The 20315-nt window shown below is 35.0% G+C and overlaps 1 pseudogene; it reads right to left on the bottom strand.

The window, feature by feature from the left end:
* Positions 1-2589: 2589 nt before the first annotated feature.
* Positions 2590-2785, bottom strand: LOC148938649 (small nucleolar RNA U3; annotated as a pseudogene).
* Between the last annotated feature and the right edge of the window lie 17530 nt (positions 2786-20315).

The following is a 20315-nucleotide window of genomic DNA, read 5'->3' as shown; positions in this document are numbered from 1 at the left end:
CTTTAGGGGAATAAGCGGCTTGATGGATGCTTACCCTCCAATCACTTTTTACTCTTAAAGAGAGCACTAGAACTACTAATTGCCAAGCGAATGAGCCCCGTACGAAGTTCCTATAAAAAATCCTCCCATTTAAAGTGCCTTAATGAAAAACGGAAATGAATAATTGATAAAGCCCACTCACTCATTACTTAGGCAGCGCTATTGCGTGGCCGATGATAAGCCGTCTTACGAGTGCTGTTACTAATTTTAAGAAGAAATCTATTTACCAATGTCTTCCTTAATTTGTTTACAGGAGTTTTAATATTTCACCCTTAGAATTTGCAACAGTGTTATAGAAGAGTGTTTTACATTCCATGTGGATTTCAACTCCATTTGGAAGGGACACTGGGCTTCCTCCTTATTGTTGCTCCTTTTAGAGTCCATTAAGGGGGTATATATTCCCCTGTTTATAATTCTAATTTTCTCTGGGTCTGCTGCCAATAAGGCTATTATGTATTCTTAAAACTCCTTGTCAGATTAGTTTTCCCGCAAACCCAGGACCATGGCATGATGCAAAGTGGGTTTTCTTTAAAGAAAGTATACTACTAAAAAATCTCATTAGTCCAGAATAAGTCATTACAGCTGCCCTTGAAATATTATCCCAAACCAACAGTATCTGAAAAAATTATGTGGCAGCACATTCCTGTGCTGCGATCTCTTTCGCCTAATGGTTAATATATAAAAAACAATTATTTGTGTCAACACAAATAGAGATATAACGACAAAAACAGCAATCTGCTATGGCAAAATTTCCTTTATCAAACACTTTTACACCTTTAAAGACTCAATAATCAAAATTTGACCAATTTCATAATATTTGCCGTTTTATATTTTTGACCTTTTTAAAATGGAGGAAGTGGAACTAATGGCAATATTATTCTACAGAACTTTTCACAGACTACTGCGACTACTATTACTAACAACTCACTGCAGCACAATGCCACCTGAGGCCAACAAAGCAGCGCACGCTTTTCTTCCCTCCCAATATATTCGAAACCTCCCTCTTTACACCCTCCCAATAGCAATGTAAAAAAAAATAGATCTCCAACAAGAAATTTTGCTCGAATTCAAACAAGTAAAAAGAATACAATTTTTCTTGTTGGAATTGTGACTTGCTTATTGAATTCAAAAAAGTAAAAAAAAATCCAATTTTTCTGTTGAAATTGAGACTTGCTTATTGAATTTCAACAAATTATTGAAATTATTAATATTTATACACTATTCAGTAGAAAAAATGTAATTTTTAACGCAAATAGGTTATATTAATCAAAATAATTTGGACTTCAGCAGTAGATTGAAATTTCTTGAATATCATATTGTATTTGACTATGGTGCCATTTAATTTGAACTTATGTACGAATACTCCTATGAACTTGTATAAGTTTATGTACAAACATTTTATTTTTAGCTTATAATTAATATATCGGAGTAATGGAACAATATCATATGACTTTTTAATCACTTATGGCTTATGGAATAGTTACAGTGTAATAATAGAAGAGAAACAATATTTTTTGGCCTTTTCTATATAAACACAAGACCGGACATGCTTTACGCGATCATACTATACGGGATTATTTATGTAAAATGACTACTTGGGTTTCACAGGAAACCAACGATTCCATTAAACCTCATGATGAGGGGAAAAGTCTGCCTTTGAACAGGAGAAGGACCTGTTCGGGCTTATATCTGAAGCTAGTAATTGAGGACCATTCCTGGCAGCTGTTAGAGCATCCAACTAGTTTATTGTTCAGCAAGATTGTAGGCCTAATAAATTGAAAAACGATAGTGATAGAAATTTAATTAAAGAAAAGGGAATCCAATAAGGATCTTTAAATCCAACATGTTGTGTTTGAAAATTCAATTCGGGTATGGGAATCCAACATTTTTGTTTCTCAACAGATTTGATATTCAATAATGATAATGGAATTCCAAAATGATCTTTAATACTCAATTTAAGCTGTTTAAATTCTAATTTTGCTGTTGAGCATTACAAACAACTTTTGTTGAATTTCAATCAACTTTTGTTGATTCTCAAACAATCATGTTTTTTTTACAGTGAGGTTCCTGTTTATTGTAGGCCCTAAATCTTTCCTTACGACAACCTTCCACCCCCTTCAGGGACGACCAGCTTTTCGTTTGGCACTATATGGTTTTGCTGACAAAGACAATCTTGGGCAATCTGTCTTTTTTCATCCGCGAAATATGTCCTAGCCATTTCAACCTTTCTCTCACTCTGTAAAAAAAATTATTTGTGACTAAAAAAATTTTTTTGGCAATGTTTATCAACAGCAAAATTGGAATTTCAACAGCTTAAATTTAGTATTAGAAACCATTTTGGAATGCTATTATCATTATTGAATATCCAATCTGTTGAGAAAACAAAAATGTTGGATTCCCATACCTAAATCGAATTCTAAAACAACACGTGTGGGATTTTAAGATCATTAATTACTGTTTAAATTTTTATTTTATTTGTTGGATTTCCTCTTCTTCAATTTTATATCCATCCCTATCGTTGTTCAATTTATTAGACCTACAATGTTATCAAACAATAAACAAGTTGGATGTTCTAACAGCTACCAGAAATGGTCATCAATGATCAGTTTCAGATATTAGCCCGAACAGGTCCTTCTCCTACTCAGAGGCAGACTTTTCCACTCATCATAATGTTTAGTGGAATCGTCGGTTTCCAGCGAAACCCAAGTAATCATACTACAGAATTAATCCCGTAAAGTATGATATTAACATTTAATAGATCCGAACTTGTGTTTATCTAGAAAAGGTCAAAAAGGATTGTTTTTCTTTTGTTAATACACTGTTACTATTTCATAATCCATTAGTGATTAAGAAATTCATATGATATTCTTCCATTGCTCCAAAATACTAATTATAAGCTAAAAAGGTTTGTACATAAATTTATGCATCTTCACAAGAACATTTGTACATAAATTCCCTTTAATGGCAGCAGAGTCAAATTAAAAATGATATTCTAGAAATTTCAGTGCCCTATTTTAATCTATTTGCGTCGAAAATTACAATTTTTCTTCTGAAAAGTCCATAAATCATAATTATTTCAATAATTTGTTGGAATTCAATAAGCAAGTCACAATTTCAAAACAAAATTCGGATTTTTTTTTACTTATTTGAATGCAATAAGCAATTCAAAATTCTAACAGGAAAATTGGATTTTTTGTGACTTGTTTGAATTCGAGCAAAACATTTTGTTGGAAAACAATTTTTTTTTTTTTTTTTTACAGTACATTATAGCCATAGAAAGCGGGATTGAACCACATTTTTCGTACAGGTTACTGTTAGAAATACGTTCTGTCAGAAGGTATTCAAAGCAACCCATAGGCAATTTCTCTGAAAAAATCTAATAGATCCTCCTACTCTGTGTTTCAGGGTGTCCATGCTTCAGAATTATACATGACCATCGTCACTGTATCTTTTATTATTCTAATCCTGGTTTGGAGAATTATCTTCCTATATTTCCAAACTTTTTCAACCCTCGGACTAGGGATACAAAACTGTACCAATTTTATCTTATTAATGTCTGAAAGTTGAAACAGCATTTTGTTCTCAGCCAACACCGTCTTCGATTTCTAATTGACTTTTGATTTGAAAGCCATCATGAAGAATCTTTTAATGGCATTATCCAACACGCGCACCATACCTTATAGGCTTTCAATTCTGTAAAAAAAAAAGTATTTTTTAATCAATAAATTAGCTTTCTTAGGCATTCTTAGGACGGAACTTTATAAATTCAGCAAAAGCATTTGAAATTAAAAGAAACTTAGCTTCTTTCCTTTGGTAGATTCGTATGTTTATGCATCATTTATCTGCTTTCTACTTTAAGTCAATACAAAGCATTTTATTTGACACATTAGGAGAGCTGTCGACTTTCCAATCCATAAAAAAGCTTTTATCCGTACCCAATTAACTTTCTCAGCCATTCTTCTCCTGAAGAATTTCAAGTGGTAAAGTATGCCAACCCAAAATTTAAATAATGTATAGTAGCTTGAGATAATACTTTCAACGATAAATGGATATTTATTTACTTCTTATTCAAACGAAATCCTGGAAATACAAAAAATGAGACTAAATCCTTTCAGTTTTGCCTATAATAACTTAATCTGGGTCAACGTGACAGTTTTTATTAAGAAAAGAACAATGTATCTACAACATAGTTTTTTTCGGCTACTTTGTATTAAAGGGATGGTCATTGAAACACGGGAGAGGACACGTTTGGTTGAAAAGTCTAGTCTATAGTGCCCTTTCGAAGGGCCAATAATAATTGATAATTTGTCGCTTAGTTAGGCAATAGTTAGTCACTGAAACCGTTGGAGAGAAAACATTCGATAGAAAGTTCTAATTTCTAGAGCCCTTTTTAAGCATCAGGAGGAGTCAGGTAAAAACTTTTTTTTCTCAGAATGGCAAAACCATTACTTTGCTGCAGTATCATATAATCAAACAGTTCGTGGTAACGACCTGTAAGTAAGGAGGGACGTGGCTCAATAGTAACCGAAACTCTATAAAACGGAATTTTGATACCAATAGATGCATCAAAAGAATCAAATTTTAATGCTGGTTTCAAATATATCCGTTTCATCAAGTTTAGTCTTACCCATCAAAAATTACGTGCCTGAGAAATGTGCCTGATTTTCGATAAAAGCGGGAAACATCCCCTAAAAGTTACAGAACCTTAATGAAAATCAAACCATCAGATTCAACGTATCAGAAAACCCTACTGTAGAGGTTTCAAGCTCCTATCTGCAAAAATGTGGAATTTTGTAATTTTTGCCAGAAGAAATATCACGGATACCTGTTTATTTGTTTTTTGTTTGTTTGTTTTTTGTTTTTTATTTCCCAAGGGTGATTGCATCGACCCAGTGGTCCTAGAATATTGTAGGAGGTTGCATCCGAACGGAAATTAAAAGTTCCAGTGCCCTTTTCAAGTGACCAAAACAAATGGAGGGCAACTATGCCCCCTCCCATGCTCATTTTTTTCCCAAAGTCACCTGATCAAAATTTTGAGACAGCCGTTTCGTTCTGCATGGTCGGAAATATTTTGTATATGTCTTTTAGGATGACTTAATCACCCATAGCCCCCGGGAGGAGGGCTGAAAGTTATGAGCTTTACCCAGTGTTTACATATAGTATTGGTTATTGGGAAGTATATAGACGTTTTCAGGAGGGGGGGGATTTTTTCTGGTATTGGGGGGTCGGGGGTTATGCTGGAGGATCTTTCCATGGAGAAAGTTTTCACTTGGGGAAGGGACATTGCTATGAAGGGGGTGCCGGATTTCCCAGCATTATTTAAAAACGATCAGAAATTAAATAAAAAAAAGTTTTTCAACTGAAAGTAAGGAGCAACATCAAAATTTAAAACGAACGAAAATTATTACTTATATGATTGGGTTTGCCCCCTAGTCAATATCTTCCTCTTTAAGCCAAAGATTTTTTTGTACTTTCATAAGAGCTATTTATTCTAATTAACGGCCTTTGTGATTAAGGTGTCATTTTTAAAGAATTGGAACAAAACTCGAACTTTAGCGCAAAGAGCGAGGCATTAACTAGGGGGCAATCCCCCTAATATACGTATTAAAAATATATGAATATAGAAGTTTGTTACGTAAGTTAATTCGTAAGTTACGTATATTAATTACTAATAAAAACAAAACTAACATGTTCGTAAATAAAATTTAACAACTTTCGAGAAAGCCATTTAACCAAATAAAAGTAAAATTATTATTCAATTTTTGTTCGTATTATTTACATACGGTGAGCAAAAATCAAAATCTCTCTTAATTAAAAAATGTTCATAAATCAAATAAGAAAAAACAAGTTTTTTTTTACTGAAAGTAAGGAACGACGTTAAAACATAAAACGAACAGAAACTATTCCATATATGAAAGGGGCTGTCCCGTCCTCAATGCCTCGCTCTTCACGCTAAAGTTTGACTTTGTCTCACAAATTTATTTTTTAAAACAATAAAAACTTTAGCGTAAAGAGCGAGGCGCTGAGGAGGGGACAGCAATTAAAAAAAAAAACTTGTTGTTTTACTTAATTTATTATGTAAAAAGGGTACTAGAACATCTTATTTTCGGTCAAAAGATTGTTTTCGGATATTCTATGATCAATGGCTAAATACAAAACCACAGGATAGAAATGAAACCCAAAAAAATGCAGATGGAAGTTTAAATCTATTGACTTAGGATTACTAGACTTTGCAATTTGACAATGAAAATTTTATTCATCTTCGAGGGTTCGCCTTCAATTGCAAGGGTACTCCCTCCTTTTTTTTCTCACATAATATTAATCATCTTCTGTAATAACTTGGGTACTAGTATGATGTAGCCCGGACCTAATATTCTTCATCTAAGTAGAACCTGTTGCTCTTACGCTCAATCCTAATGAAATACACTTAAGTCTGATAAAAATATAATACTCTAGAAATAAATTTCGGCTATATATTTGCACATTACGGGGTTGGGAGTAAAGTATAGCGGGTCGGCATGCCTAATGTGTTAGGTACAATTATTCTGCATATTAAACAGTAAGAATTTTTTTCTAATTTCATATATAATTATACAATAAGGTCATATAATTTCTAACTTCTCACTGACCAAATACTCCCTTCCTGTCTCCCTTCACATTCTTTGCAAATATGTGGCCCAAATTATATGTTTCCCATCTATTCTGTCACTTCTTTTTGTCTTGTCTCAGGCTAAGATGAAAGAAACTAACGAAAAAACCGGTTCTACAATGCGTCAATGGATGAAAAACTTGAGTGGTCGGCGCTATATCATACAAGTACCATAACTTGTAATAGGTCATATATCATAATCAGAATTCTTTAACTGATACAATCAGTCACAGTTAAGAGTACATTTCAGGTAAATGGTGCTCATTGTAACAAAATAAATAGGTAAAAATGAGAAAGAAAACACGGGACTACCCCTCATTAAATACTGACGTATAATGAAGGCACAAATGAATTTGAGAATCGTTTTGTACGTAAGGTAGGCAATTTCAGTATATCTTTGGTTTTTGTTCTTGTATCAAAACAAAATTCTTTCGTCATAAAAGGTGGTAATATGTTTCTATATTTATCATTGGAGAGAAGAAACTGGCCAAGTTTACAGATCAAACTAAAACAAAACCCGTGAAGCGACGGTAGTTGTCGGGCAGATAATCCCGATTCATAACATATACATGCATCTCACAGAATTACGTACTTTGACAGCTCTTTTCTTTATTGACTCAAGTTGTTCACTTAAGTAAACTGTGATATTGACTTGAGGGCTTCTTCATACAGAACCATAACAATATAAAATTTGTCTGATATGTGTAAGGTAAACCATTTTCAGTTTCGATGCTGAAAAACAAAATCGACACATTAAAACAAGGGGGCATATCCCACGATTTGCCCTTTAAAGATTGTCTCGATATGTGCATTAAACGAGCAGTCACTGCTAAACGCAATAGCAAGAATTAAAGGCCGAATATGCACAAGGGTATAGTAAAGGAGGCAGGGCTGTATCCAGGGGGGGGGGGGTACCCGGTTTGAAACCCCCCACGAAATATTTTTCTGACTCGTAAAAACGTAACAAAAACAGATATAAACAAATTTTGTATGCGTTTTTGAGGTCGTTTTGTGTAAACCTTCCCCTACGAAAATTTTTTTGGGTAAAACTCCCTCCGAAAAAAAATCCTGGGTACGGCCTTGAAAGGAGGCCGCACAAAATAATCCTACAGAGATTTAAAGCAGAGAATTTTGGTTTTTCTTTTATCGATTTGAAGACTGTAAATAGTGCATTCGTCATTAAAGCTACTAATCATTACACTTTTCAATCTTCTTCTTCTTCGTCTTGTTTTCTTCTTTGGCGAAGTGACTGGGAGTTTTCATTGACATATTTTGCGAGAATTTAAAAGTCGTCTACCTACTTGAATATCTCTTCAAACCCGAAAACGATGAAGTTTCTTAATGATAAAACAGCAACGATGCAAGTTTGGTGCTCTGAACGGCGCTACATGTAATACAATAGACACACCGGCATCACTTTTGATTACTATTTTAATTACTTGCTTCATAATTAAATACTGGAACGAGAGTATGCTTGTGTGCGCCCATAGTGCGCAAATTAGCTGCTGGTATCTTTGGCGCATGTCTTTTTTTTTATTAAACTTATTTTATTTAGAATTCAGTTTCTTTTGACAAAGTCTGTTCTTTACTTTCTGATAAAAAGTCTCCCATAACACTTATTACCGGTTTGTAATTTCAATTATAATAATTTCATTTATGCTGAACAGAGAAATTGTGTGGTGTAAAGGGAACTCACTTCAACCGACCTATTAAATAGTTTGTGGTAACGAACTCTAAGTAAGGAGCGACTCGGCTCAAGAGTAACTGACACTAAAAAAACAGAATTTTGATATCAATGAATATATAAAAGAAATCAAATTATAATTTTGATTCCAAATGAATAATATTCATTATGTTTAGTGTTACCCATCAAAGGCTATGAGCCTGAGGCAATTTGCCGGATTTTCGAAAAAGGGGAAAACACCCCTAAAAGTCAAAGAATCTGAATGAAAATCCCACAATTACATTTAACGTATCAGAGAACCTCACTTTGGAGGTTCGAAACTCCTAGCTGCAAAAATTTGGAATTTTATATTTTTTTTACTAGACGAAAAATCACGAACCAATGGTCCAAGTGATCGCATCGAACCAATGGTTCTAGAATTTAGGAAGAGAGCTCATTTTAATGGAAATAGAAAGCTCTAGTGCTCTTTTTAAGTGACCAAAAGGACAGGAGGCACCAAGCTCCCTTCACACGCCCCTTATCCCCCATATCCTCCAATCAAAGTTCTGAGATAGCCATTTTGTTTAGCATAGTTGGAAAATCCAATAGCTATGTCCTTGGAGATAACATGAACCCTCCCCCCCATCCCCTGAGGAAAGGTCTCTAAGTTATAAAAGTTTCCCATTAAACGTATAATTGTTGGGGAGCATGCCTAAATGTTTTTTTTATTTTCTGCTTAGGGGATTTTTAACAGGGGAGTCTTTTCCATGGGAAGGGGAGTTTCTTGGGGTTGAACTTCTTAGGTAAAATTTTGCGATGGTGGAATTTGCCAAAATTCCTTTACAAAATTCTTTTGTCTTCATTTCTTTTTGTCGATTCAATTTTACGCGTGGAGACGTTAAGGGTAATTTTCTGGGGTAAATTTTCACCGGAATTGAATTGCCTCGAGGATTTTTCCATGAGGGGGGGGGAGGAGATTTTTGCGAAGAGCCGGATTTCATGGCTTTATTTAAAAACGATCCGAAATTAAATTAAGAAAACAAATTTTTCAACTGAATGTAAGGAGCAATATTAAAACTTAAAGCGAACAGAAATTATTACGTATATGAACGGGTTCACCCCCTTACTAATGCCTTGCTCTTTGAGCTAAAGTTTGAACTTTGTCCCGACTCCTTAAGAACAACAACTGAAACAATTTATTAATTAACCTGATCGTTTAATTAGAACAGAAAGGAGCTTTCTTAAAAGTGCTAAAAAACTTTAGCGTGAACAGCGAGGCTTTGGGGAGGAGGCAGCCCGCTCTTATGTGTAATATTTTCTGTTCATTTTAGATTTCAATGTTGTTCTCTAATTTCAGTTGCAAAACTTGTTTCTAATTTTGATAGCAAGTACGATCCAATGTGATAAAAAGAAAAACTTAAGAACCGAGAAAATTAGGCTTTGGCAGTCACTCTCATATATACTGTCGTATCTGATCATTTTAAGTCTAACAGTCGGTTTTCTTTACTCTTATTAAAAAAATAAAAATAAAAATCGTTTAACCCAGGAAAAAAGATTCCTTTTTACAAGATTCGAAATACTCAAACATTTTCAATCATAAATTTCCCGTGAGAGTTTTCCTGAGATTATCTTCATTTTTAAGAAATTACACATCAGGAGAATTGAAAAATCCTATAGTACAAGAACCTAAAGTAGCTGGTGTTTCCAACACTAAACACCATCGCGAACATACAATGCCGAAATTAATTAACAGTTTCATTGCATATCTAATAAATGGTGACTCGCTTGCACATTGAACTATCGCACAAAGTAATTTATCTTTCCGTAAATCATTTCAAGTCATAAGGTTTGAGCCCTGAAATTTCACATGGCCTCATGTTGGATCTGTCAAATTGAAAATGAGGTATTAAAATAAATCAAAACTTTATTTACATACAAAAAATATCAACTAGTCTTTGAACAATAAACCTTAAAATTAAAATTGATTTTCGTAGTCATAATTAAAAAAATCGGCAAATAGTAGCGGGAAGGAAAATTAACGGTTTAAATAAATGTCACTTTTGTCACCTTAATTGTGTGGCAGATTTTGTAAACCGCAGTATTGTCGTCATTTCTCATTTCTAGCTAATTTTCTTGAGAGTATTTTCTGTCAACAAAAACCAATCTATTCACATATAAATTGTGATCTTTATTTATCCATAAAATTGACTAAGGACTCATTCGCCTAAACGCTCTTTACAGTTTCCCAACTTCTGGAGAGTCAAGCAAAAAATGCCCTTAGGGATTATTGCTATAAAAGAGGTAGATATAAAATACTAAAATGGTATCAATATGTTGTCAGCATCAGTTCTTGTATAAATATTATCAGTAATTTCTGTACCCAGACAATTAGCTGCTATCTATAGACTTTGAATAAAAAAAAAAAATCCAACTGAAAGTGGTAAGCAGCATTAAAACTCAAAACAAGTTCAGATTATCTTTATTTCGAAGGGGGTAGCCGCCACTCTTAACCTCAGCTTTTTCAAAGTTTAATTAGCACTTAAATAAAAATATTTTATGGTACAATAAATATAATCAGTTGATGACTTCTATTGTTTTTCTTACTGATTGCCTTTCAAAACACCTGAACTGCATTTTTTTTTAGTGAAAATGTGAAATGAAAGGCTTTCTATTTCAAGGCATGGTAAGTTTGAAGAAATATCTCTTTAAGGTTTAAGGAGGAAGTTCAACTCTAGCGCAAAAGTATGGAACCGAGGGTGCTGGAAGATCTCCTCATTTACATAATAAAAATATTCATTTTTATTTTAATGTCTATCTTTACTTTCATTTGAAAGCGGTTGTGTTTTTTTTATTTATTTATTTTAGTTTCTATCGTTTTATCGTTACGTTCAGTGTTATTTTAAATCTGTGAAGGGTGCCCCTCCCCCAAACCACCCACTCTTCCAACAAAAAATTCACTTTTATATAACAAACCTTACAGGATGGGACCTTATTAAATTTAAACTGAAAATAAAACAGAAATATGCCGATAAACCGAATAAAAGTAGGCAATTTTTCAATCAGACCAATGCTCTTTACGCTAGAGCTGTACTTGTTATTCCATCGTTTTGATATTGAAAAACTAACTCCACTTAAAAATTACCAGTTTCGCATAACCAAAAAGAGGCACCATTTCCTAGCATTCAGTCGCACCAGCAGAGAGAGGGGCAAGGTGGCATTTGACTGCCCCCTTTTTTGCCCCTTAGATTTTGGAAAAATATCTATTTGGGGGTGTTATCATTGAAAAATGCTCTTTTTAATATTTTCGTTGAGAAAATAAAAAGACACAATTACCCCCCGTATTACTCTGTATATAAGGGGACTGCCTTTTCGACACCTTGCTCATTAAAAAAAAAAGATTTTAGTGCTTTGAAATTTCTTTTTTTTTCCAGTTGCAAATTTTCTTAAAAAACTCGAAAAAAGCTAAACTTCACAGTAAAGAGTAAGGAACTAAGGAGGAGACAGCCCACTTTATACAAAGAATAATGTGTTGAAACAAGTTTCAAATCTGTTCCTTGCTTTCAGTTGAAAAGATCCTTTTTTTATTTAATTTCTGATTGTTTTTCAAACCACACCCAGGCCTAGCCAAGATACAGTTTGAGGTACCGGTCCCTTAAATCCCTGGTCGATTGCTTTTAAGATGTGTAAATTAATAATTGTACGTTGATTAGTACCGTTCTACGTATAAATTTGAAATTTCCATTTTGAATATACTTAAAAAATTGGAGACGAATAGCAATTTTGGTGAAAATCCCTTGTTAATATTACTACTAAAGAATTGTGGTTGGATGAAAAGGAGTATTATTGTTTGTGATATGGATGGAAATTCTGTGATATTTTTGATCTTCTACAGAACTGAAGCAATCACAGCCTCTACAATAGGATTTCCTTATCGATAAATACATTACATATATATATTTTTTTTAATATTGAAGTACTTCATACAAATGAAAAACAAAAATATTACAATTGAAAATTGCTGATAACTAAGTTCCTAGCAGTATTTGCCACCCCATAGAAATTTCATAGCGGGGCTGATGATGACCTGCCTTTCTTTTCACGCCTCTGTACTGGTAGATATGGGAATATAACACATTAGCTGTATAGAGAAATATTTTCATTAATTCCTACTCCCCCTTCCTCTCTCAACATTTATCTGAAGCCTCAAGGAGTAAGCAGTTTGTCCATTAAAATGCATTTTTGTAGGAATCTACCATACCCCCATCTAAAAAATAACTCACAACCCCGTCACAACCTATGTGGTGTGCGCGAGTAAATGAGACCTGATCACAGGAGTTATATGCAAATGCTAGGGAACAGTTGGGAAAAGAATTGTATTTTAAGGCGGGGCTTCAAAAGAGGCAGCTAAAGTTTATTATTTGTGTTAGGTCAGATGGTTCAACACTAGGTGAGAGAAGAAGGTGAGAAGGAAGTACTTCGAAAGGGTTAGGCAAGCTTCTGGTCCTTACTTCTGTCCCATGTGCGGGAACGAGGAAGATTTGGTTCATTTTGTGGGGAAGTGTAGTGAATTAATAGATTTAAGAAAAGAATTGTTTGAGGTTGTGGTTTGGGAGAGAGATGAGATAATAAATTTATTAGCAAGGAAAGATATAGAAGGCATAAAGAGACTTGGAAGGTTCCTGACGGTGGGTATAGATCATAGAGAAATGTTTCTTGAACATTAGGGAGGAAGGTGATAGCTGACTAGCCTAGATTATACTTTTGTGCCAGTTTAAGTTTGTATTTGTTTTTTTAAGTTTTCTTTATTTTTGTAACCATGACCCTTTGGGCTTTTGTCTCAATAGATTCTATTCTATTCTATAGCTTATACGCAATTACAAATCACCAAACATAGCATAAATTAATTACAAATAAAGCGAATCAACTTGGTTGAATCCAGTACTACCACCGTGTGGCATTACTTCTTTTGCAACTGGGAAGCCTAGTTATTGACACTTTTAAATCAATTAGCTTCTAAGGATTTTAAATTGATTGCTAATTCGTCCTTTGCGGGGTAATGTCGTAGTTTGGTGGCTTAAAACACCTAAAGTGTCACCCAACAACACTGCTGTTTGGGCGTCTGCCCCCTCCCCTGGAAAATTATCTGCCGGCGCCCTTGCTAGTTGCCTTCCAATATTTTTGTTCACTTAAAAAGGGCACTAAACTTTTAATTTTCGTTTGAAAAGTATTCTCTCCATATTCTCACACCACTATATCGATATGATAACTCCTGAAAAAAAAAAAAAAAAAAAAAAAAAAAAAAAAAAAAAAAAACTCGCATCTATGATCTTTCTTCTGACAAAAAAAAAATTCTTCATTTTGCAGATAGGAGCTTGAGATCTCCTCAGTAGGGTTCTCTGATACGCTGAATCTGATGATGTACATTCTATGACTTTTAAAGGGTGTTTCCTCCTTTTTACAAAAATCAGGAAAATTCTCATGCCTTTAGCCTTAGATGGGTAAAACTAAACTTAATGAATCTTATATATTTGAAATCACCATGACAAACCCAATTCCATTAATATACCTTATTGGTACCAGAATTCTGTATTTTAGAGTTTCTGCTACTGTTGAGCCGGATCGCTCCTTACTTAGAGTTCGTTACCACAAACTGTTTGATTCATTCCTGAAATTTTCAGCAATTTTGGATATATCAACATCATAAAAGCGTAAACGCTTCAAATATATTTTGTTTTTAGAAAAACCCAAGTATCATTGTGGTCTTTAGAAGGCTTAAGGAGCGTTAGCCCTACTCCTGTTTATGGTGATTTCTGTTTGTCTGAAGTTCAACTTGATCATTCTATGTAATTTCTTCTTGTTTTGGGTTTCATTTATTCATTAATGGTAATTTGTGTTTGATTTAAGGTCGAATTATTATTTGACTTATTTTTCACCTAAACATACATTGTTCAGACCTGGATTTAACGTAGCTCATTACTTTCTTTTGATAAAACATTAAGTGTGAAATTTTTTTTATTAAATTCATTTATCTTCATTCTTAATTGTCATGGTTTTTTTTTTATTGGCTAATACTTTTGGTTGGATAATTCTACAAATATCTTTTGTTTTTCTCCTTAAATACCATGACTTTAGCTTGCTTTTTGTATTTGGACAGAATTTCGAAACAGGTTTTGATAACGGTTGTATTATAGAACTTGGGATGAATGGATAGTGGAAATTTAATCCAAATAAATGGATTTGAAATCTGCATAATTTCTGTCCTTCTTTAGGGCTGGAACCCTTCTGACCTTCGACCTTCTGACCTTCTTTAGGGCTGGAACCCTTCTGAAACCCTTCGGGTTTCTTTATAAGAATCTTGTTGTGTTGTTATTAGTTTTAAGTGCTTGTTTGTTTAAATAAATGTATTTTGAGCTCATTTACTAAAAAGAAAAGACTATGATTAATTCTGTAAAAATAAAAACAGGACGTCCAGAATCAATACAATAAGGTTTTCTATCGAAGAGAATCTCGGACTAAAACTTTAACCTGATCAAAACTAAAAAGAAGAATATTTCGCACTATGAATCAATAAAAGCCCTTTTTCAAAAATTTTTTGTTCTCGAAAAGCTTTTTTTACTTCCCCAAAGTCAATGTTTGTATTCTACTTGATCTCTGTGTCTGTTATCCCTCAAATTTCAGCTGGGTTATTTAAGGTGGAAATTTAGACACCTAGCCGTACCAAAGATATTGCAGATACGCCCTTTTGGTAACCTGGATACCCACAGTGTCTTTTGATTTAGTTTAACAGCTCCTTCGACATTAATTGGAAGTTTCTGGAAGTTTCTTAGAAGTTATGAATACACCATTTTGACAACCTCGACGAACATAGTTTTTTTTGGATTTAGTTCAACGTAGTCCTAAACACTCTCTGAAAGTTGTAACTTGATAAACTTTGTCGTTCCGGTGTCATTTTAGATACGCCCTTTTGACACCTTTGATGTAAAGAGTGTCTTTTGATTTTGTTAAAAATCTTCCTCCACTTCCCGGAAATTTTTGACTTAGTAACCTTAGCTGTTGAAAGTTTTGACTAGTATCTTTGAAAATTTTTCAAAATTCTCTCAAAATTCCAAATTCTCTTAGCCACTTTCGAAATAGTGCAGATCCAATCTGGCAATCACTCTGCCGATACATCCTTTGATTGATAGATAGATAGATAGATATTTATTTGCAAAAAGACTATCACAAACTTTAGTGGGCCGAATTCGCATTTCTTAGTCAACAACATAAAAACAAAATAAAAAAATAATACAATAACAACATATAGTTACCTATGTAACGAAACACAACAGGTAACAGTCAGAAAATACAAAATGCAAAAGTCATAAATATAGGTCATAAAATATTTTATAGGTCATAATATAAAAATATAAAAAGAATAACAAATAATAAAACCAACTTTTCAAAAATTAAAAAATTAAGGGGAAGGCGTTCTAAGCTATGACCTAAAGGCATGTATGGTTCTTATGAAAGGGATGCTCGTATAAACTTCGTTGAGAGCTCATTTGATTGCAAATTGAAAGTTCTTGTTCAATGCTTAAGAGTCAAGAGATTTAAGAGCAACTAGCTCCCCCCCGTGCCCTTTTTTATAATAAAAACTCCGGTGTCAACACAACCCCTCAGGGCCAGGGGGTAGGCGTTGTAAGTGTTGTCCTGGGGGCGTATGTTGTTCTTATGATAGGGATGCTAGCATAAATATCAGAGAGGGTTCATTTGCAGGAAATTGAAAGTTCTAGTTCACTTTTTAAGAGTCAAAAGAGATCGCAGGGCAACTAGCCCCCCCCCCCCAATACCCATTTTTTCCTCAAGCCCATCCGATGACATTTTTAAAATAGCCATTTCATTAAAAATAGTTCCAAGGTCAGATTAGAAAAACTCCTGTGTCGACTCAACCCCAAAGGAAACGGAGGCGGGCGTTGTAAGTAATGCTCTGGGGGCATAGATAGTTCTTATGGAAGGGATTTTCATATAAACTTCGGAGAGGGCTCATTTGATTAGAAATCGGAAATTTTTGTTCACTTTTTAAGAGTCAAAAGAGATCGGAGGGCAACTAGCCCCCCCCCTCCACACCCTAAATGCATCAGATAAAAATTTTGAGATAGACATTTTGTTAAAAATAGTTCAAATTTCAGATAACAAAACTCCGGTGTCGACACAGACCCCCAGGGCCCGGGAGTAGGCGTTGTAAGTTACGCCCTGGGGGCATATATGGTTTTTATGGAAGGGATGCTCGTATAAAATTCAGCGACGGCTCATTTGATTGGAAATTGAAAGTTGTAATTGAATTTTTAAGAGTTGAAAGTGGTCGGAGGTCAACTAGCCTCCCCCTACACTCCATTAATTTTATTTTCAGAGGCACTTCATATAGAAGTGCTCGTCGTATAAACTTCAAAGGGGGATCATTCGATTGGAGATCGAGAGTTGTAGTGCCCTTTTTAAGAGTCAAAAGTGATCGGAGGGCAACTAGCCCCACCCCCCCAAGCCCTTTCCTCCAAAAACATTTGATAAAAAATTTAAGGTAGCCATTTTGTCAAAAATAGTTCAAAGATCATATAAAAAAACTCCTTTACGTATGGCCATTTCGTTAAAAATAGTTCAAAGGTCAGATAAGAAAAACTTTTGTGTCGACGAAACCCACCACGGCCTAGGGCAGTGCGTTGTTAGTATTGCTCTGGAGGCATATATGGTTCTTATGGAAGGTATGCTCGTATAAACTTCAAAGAGGGCTCCTTTTATTGGAAAGTGAAAGTTCTAGTTCACTTTTAAAGAGTCAAAAGATATCAGAGGACAAATAGCCCCCCTCCCTCCATGTCCTTTTTTCCTCAAACCCATCCAATAAGAACTTTGAGATAGCAATTTTTTTAATAATAGTTAAAAGATCATATTATGAAAACTCCGGGATCGACACAACCCCCCCCCCCAGGACCTGGAGGCAGGCGTTTTAAGTAATGCTCTTGGGGCATATATAGTTCATATGAAAGGGATGCTCGTATAAACTTCAGAGAGGGCTCTTATGATTGGAAATTGAAAGTTCTCGTTCATTTTTCGAGAGTCAAAAGAGATCGGAGGGCAACTAGCCTGCCCTCTAAACACCCTATTTTCTTCAATTCAACCCCAAATTCAAACCCATCCGATAAGTATTTTGAGCGAGCTATTTTTTCAAAATGGTTCAAAGATAATATAACGAAAACTCCGGGGTCGACACAATCCTTCAGGGCCCGGTGTAGGCGTTGTAAGTTGTGCCTGGGGGGTCTGTATAGAAGGTGTGGAAGAGATGCTCGTTGAAACGTCAGAGAGGGCTAATTTGATTGGAAATCGAAAGCTTTAGTTCAGTTTTTGAGAGTCAAAACAGATCAGAGGGCAAATATCCTCCCATGCCTCTTTTCCCCCAAATACATCCTATAAAAATTTTGAGAAAGCTATTTAGTTAAAAATAGTTCAAAGGTAAGATAAAAAAAACTCCGGTGTCGACACAGCTTCAGAGTGGGCTGATTTGAATGGAAATTGAAAGTTCTAGCTCAATTTTTAAGAGTCAAAAGAGTTCTATACCCCCAAGCCCTTTTTCCCCAAACCCATTCGATACAAGCGTTGAGACGGCCATTTTTTAAAACAGTTCAAAGGTCAGATAACAAAAACTCCTGTGTCAACCCAACCCCCCCGAGCCAGGGGGCAGGCAATATAAGCTATATCCTGGGGGGGGGGGTATATGGTTTTTATGAAAGGGATGCTTGTATAAACTTCAGAGAGAGCTCATTTGACTGGAAATTAAAAGTTTTAGTTCATTTTCTTGGAGTAAAAAAGATCAGAGGGCAAATAGCCCCTCCCGCCCTCCACGCCTTTGGGTTTATTGGATGGATAAATCCATCCGATAAAAATTTAAGGTAGCTATTTTGTTAAAAATAGTCCAAATATCAAATATTAAAACTCCGGGGTCGACACAGCCCCCCAGGGCCCAGAGACAGGCCTTTTAAGTTATACTGTGGGAGTATATATGGTTCTTATAGAAGGAATGCTCGTATTAACTTCAGAGAGGGCTTATTTGATTGAAACTAGAAAGCTCTAGTTGCGGAGTTCTAGTTTTCAGTTTGAATTTTAACTGGTATTTGTATCTGCTGAGCTTAAGTTTAAAATGGCCATTACTTATTTTTGAAAAACTTCTTTTTCGGATTTTTTTTTTAATTAATTATATTAAAAGAACGGGGGGAGAACCTTTTGTCTTAAACTAAGCCAGGGGATTTCATCATACCCGGAGAGGTTAGTGGTGAGGTCTTACTACTTTCTGCAACACCCATACGGACTACTGCTTTCTTCCAATGGTTTAACGGTGCAAGTAGGAAATTTATCAGCGCATCCCTCTTTTGGCGACCAGGTGCCACAATTTTGTTAGTAGGTATGAGTCCTGGGTGTTTCAATATAATTAATTGGAATTTAGTCGGGATAATAAACAAGTTCAAATAATATGGAATTCTAAATGGAGTCCCTCGCACTTGTGCAGTGCAGTCAGCTGGGTGGATTCCGAAAACGTCCTGTTTCTAGGCAAAATTCCAAGATTTTTCCTCCCATACATGTCTAGACGGTTTTCCTGGAATCCAGGAGGTTTTTTTCCCACGATGTTTCTCTATTAAGAACTTTAGACGGCCATTTCGTAGGAAAATCTTGTGTAAACATGTTTCCAGGAGGTAAAAGCCTTGTTGTTTTTCCTATGTTGGAGTCTAGACGACTTTCCTGGAATCCAGGATTTGGAATCCAGTAGGAGTCTAGGCAGCTTTCCAGGAGTGCAGGTGTTCCCTTCGAGTATAGAAGGTCCCTGTGTGCTCTAGGAATTGTATAAATACTCAATGAAAGGACGTAACAGGATCAGTCTTATATAACCTATTAAAGACAAAACAACCATGTATAACAATAATCGATAATTCACCTTCATACCAAGAAGTACGTTTACTTTCTTTAGTATTTCCTATACCCCTCGCCCTTCCAAAACCCCTCCACAAACACACCACTTTGTTTATACTCAGTTTAAAACTTATAGTACCCTCCTTTTACTGTGTAAAAACCCAACCCTTCACCCCCCCCTATCTGATAACAATTAATCCTTTCAAAAAGAATTATTCCTTTACTAAAAAATAGTGCTTTTCTGCAATCTTCTATCCCTCATGCATTGAAACCAAGGAACCCAAAATCAAATGTGTCGCGACCCCTCTTGTCTAAAATTGGCAACTGTTGTGAATATACTCCATGTAAAAAGGGAAGCCATGTAAACAATTTATCTCGCGCTGAAGGGACTGCCTTGCTGTCAATTAATATACCTTACGGGGGATGATCGATTTTCAATCAACATAGTTATTATTTCTCGCTAATTCTACTGTTTCAGGTTTTCTTGAACAAAAATGTCCTACGAAGCTATTTTCTCGATTATTCTCTGCAAGATTGACACATAATAGATATTAAGGGAGCGAATCGTTTTTTATATGATTAGTTTTATTTTAGGGCTGGAAATGACGTGTAAGAAGAGGGCTCTAAAAGGAGCACGCGGCACATTATAAAAAAATGTATTCGTCTTTAACTTTAGTTTAGCTAGAGGCTCTATATGCTTGCACCTGAGAAGGTTTTTTGAGCTCGAGATTCTATCCCTAGACGAATAATGCTAGTTTTTTTAATACCTGTGTATAAAGCAGGCAATGCCGAACATGTTTATAGCTCGATTGCTATTGCCTAATATTTGGTAAGCTGAAGTACAGTCCCCTTAACTTTGATTTTATGTCATCAGTCCTGGGTTATGGGGAATCTATTCGGCACCTAGACGATACCTTAAGTGACTTTTATAGTAAAACTATTGCTTCCAATAAATAAAGTTTCTCGCAATCATATTTATCAAAAAAAATTCTAGTTTTGCTTTCCAGGAAACGGGGGACAGACTTATTTATTTGC

Source organism: Artemia sp. Qi Xiang Cuo, unplaced genomic scaffold (assembly GCF_049724085.1).
Source record: "Artemia sp. Qi Xiang Cuo unplaced genomic scaffold, ASM4972408v1 HiC_scaffold_3060, whole genome shotgun sequence".
Classification (NCBI taxonomy): domain Eukaryota; kingdom Metazoa; phylum Arthropoda; class Branchiopoda; order Anostraca; family Artemiidae; genus Artemia; species Artemia sp. Qi Xiang Cuo.
The sequence above is the reverse complement of the archived record's forward strand: the minus strand, read 5'-3'. Positions and strand labels throughout refer to the sequence as shown.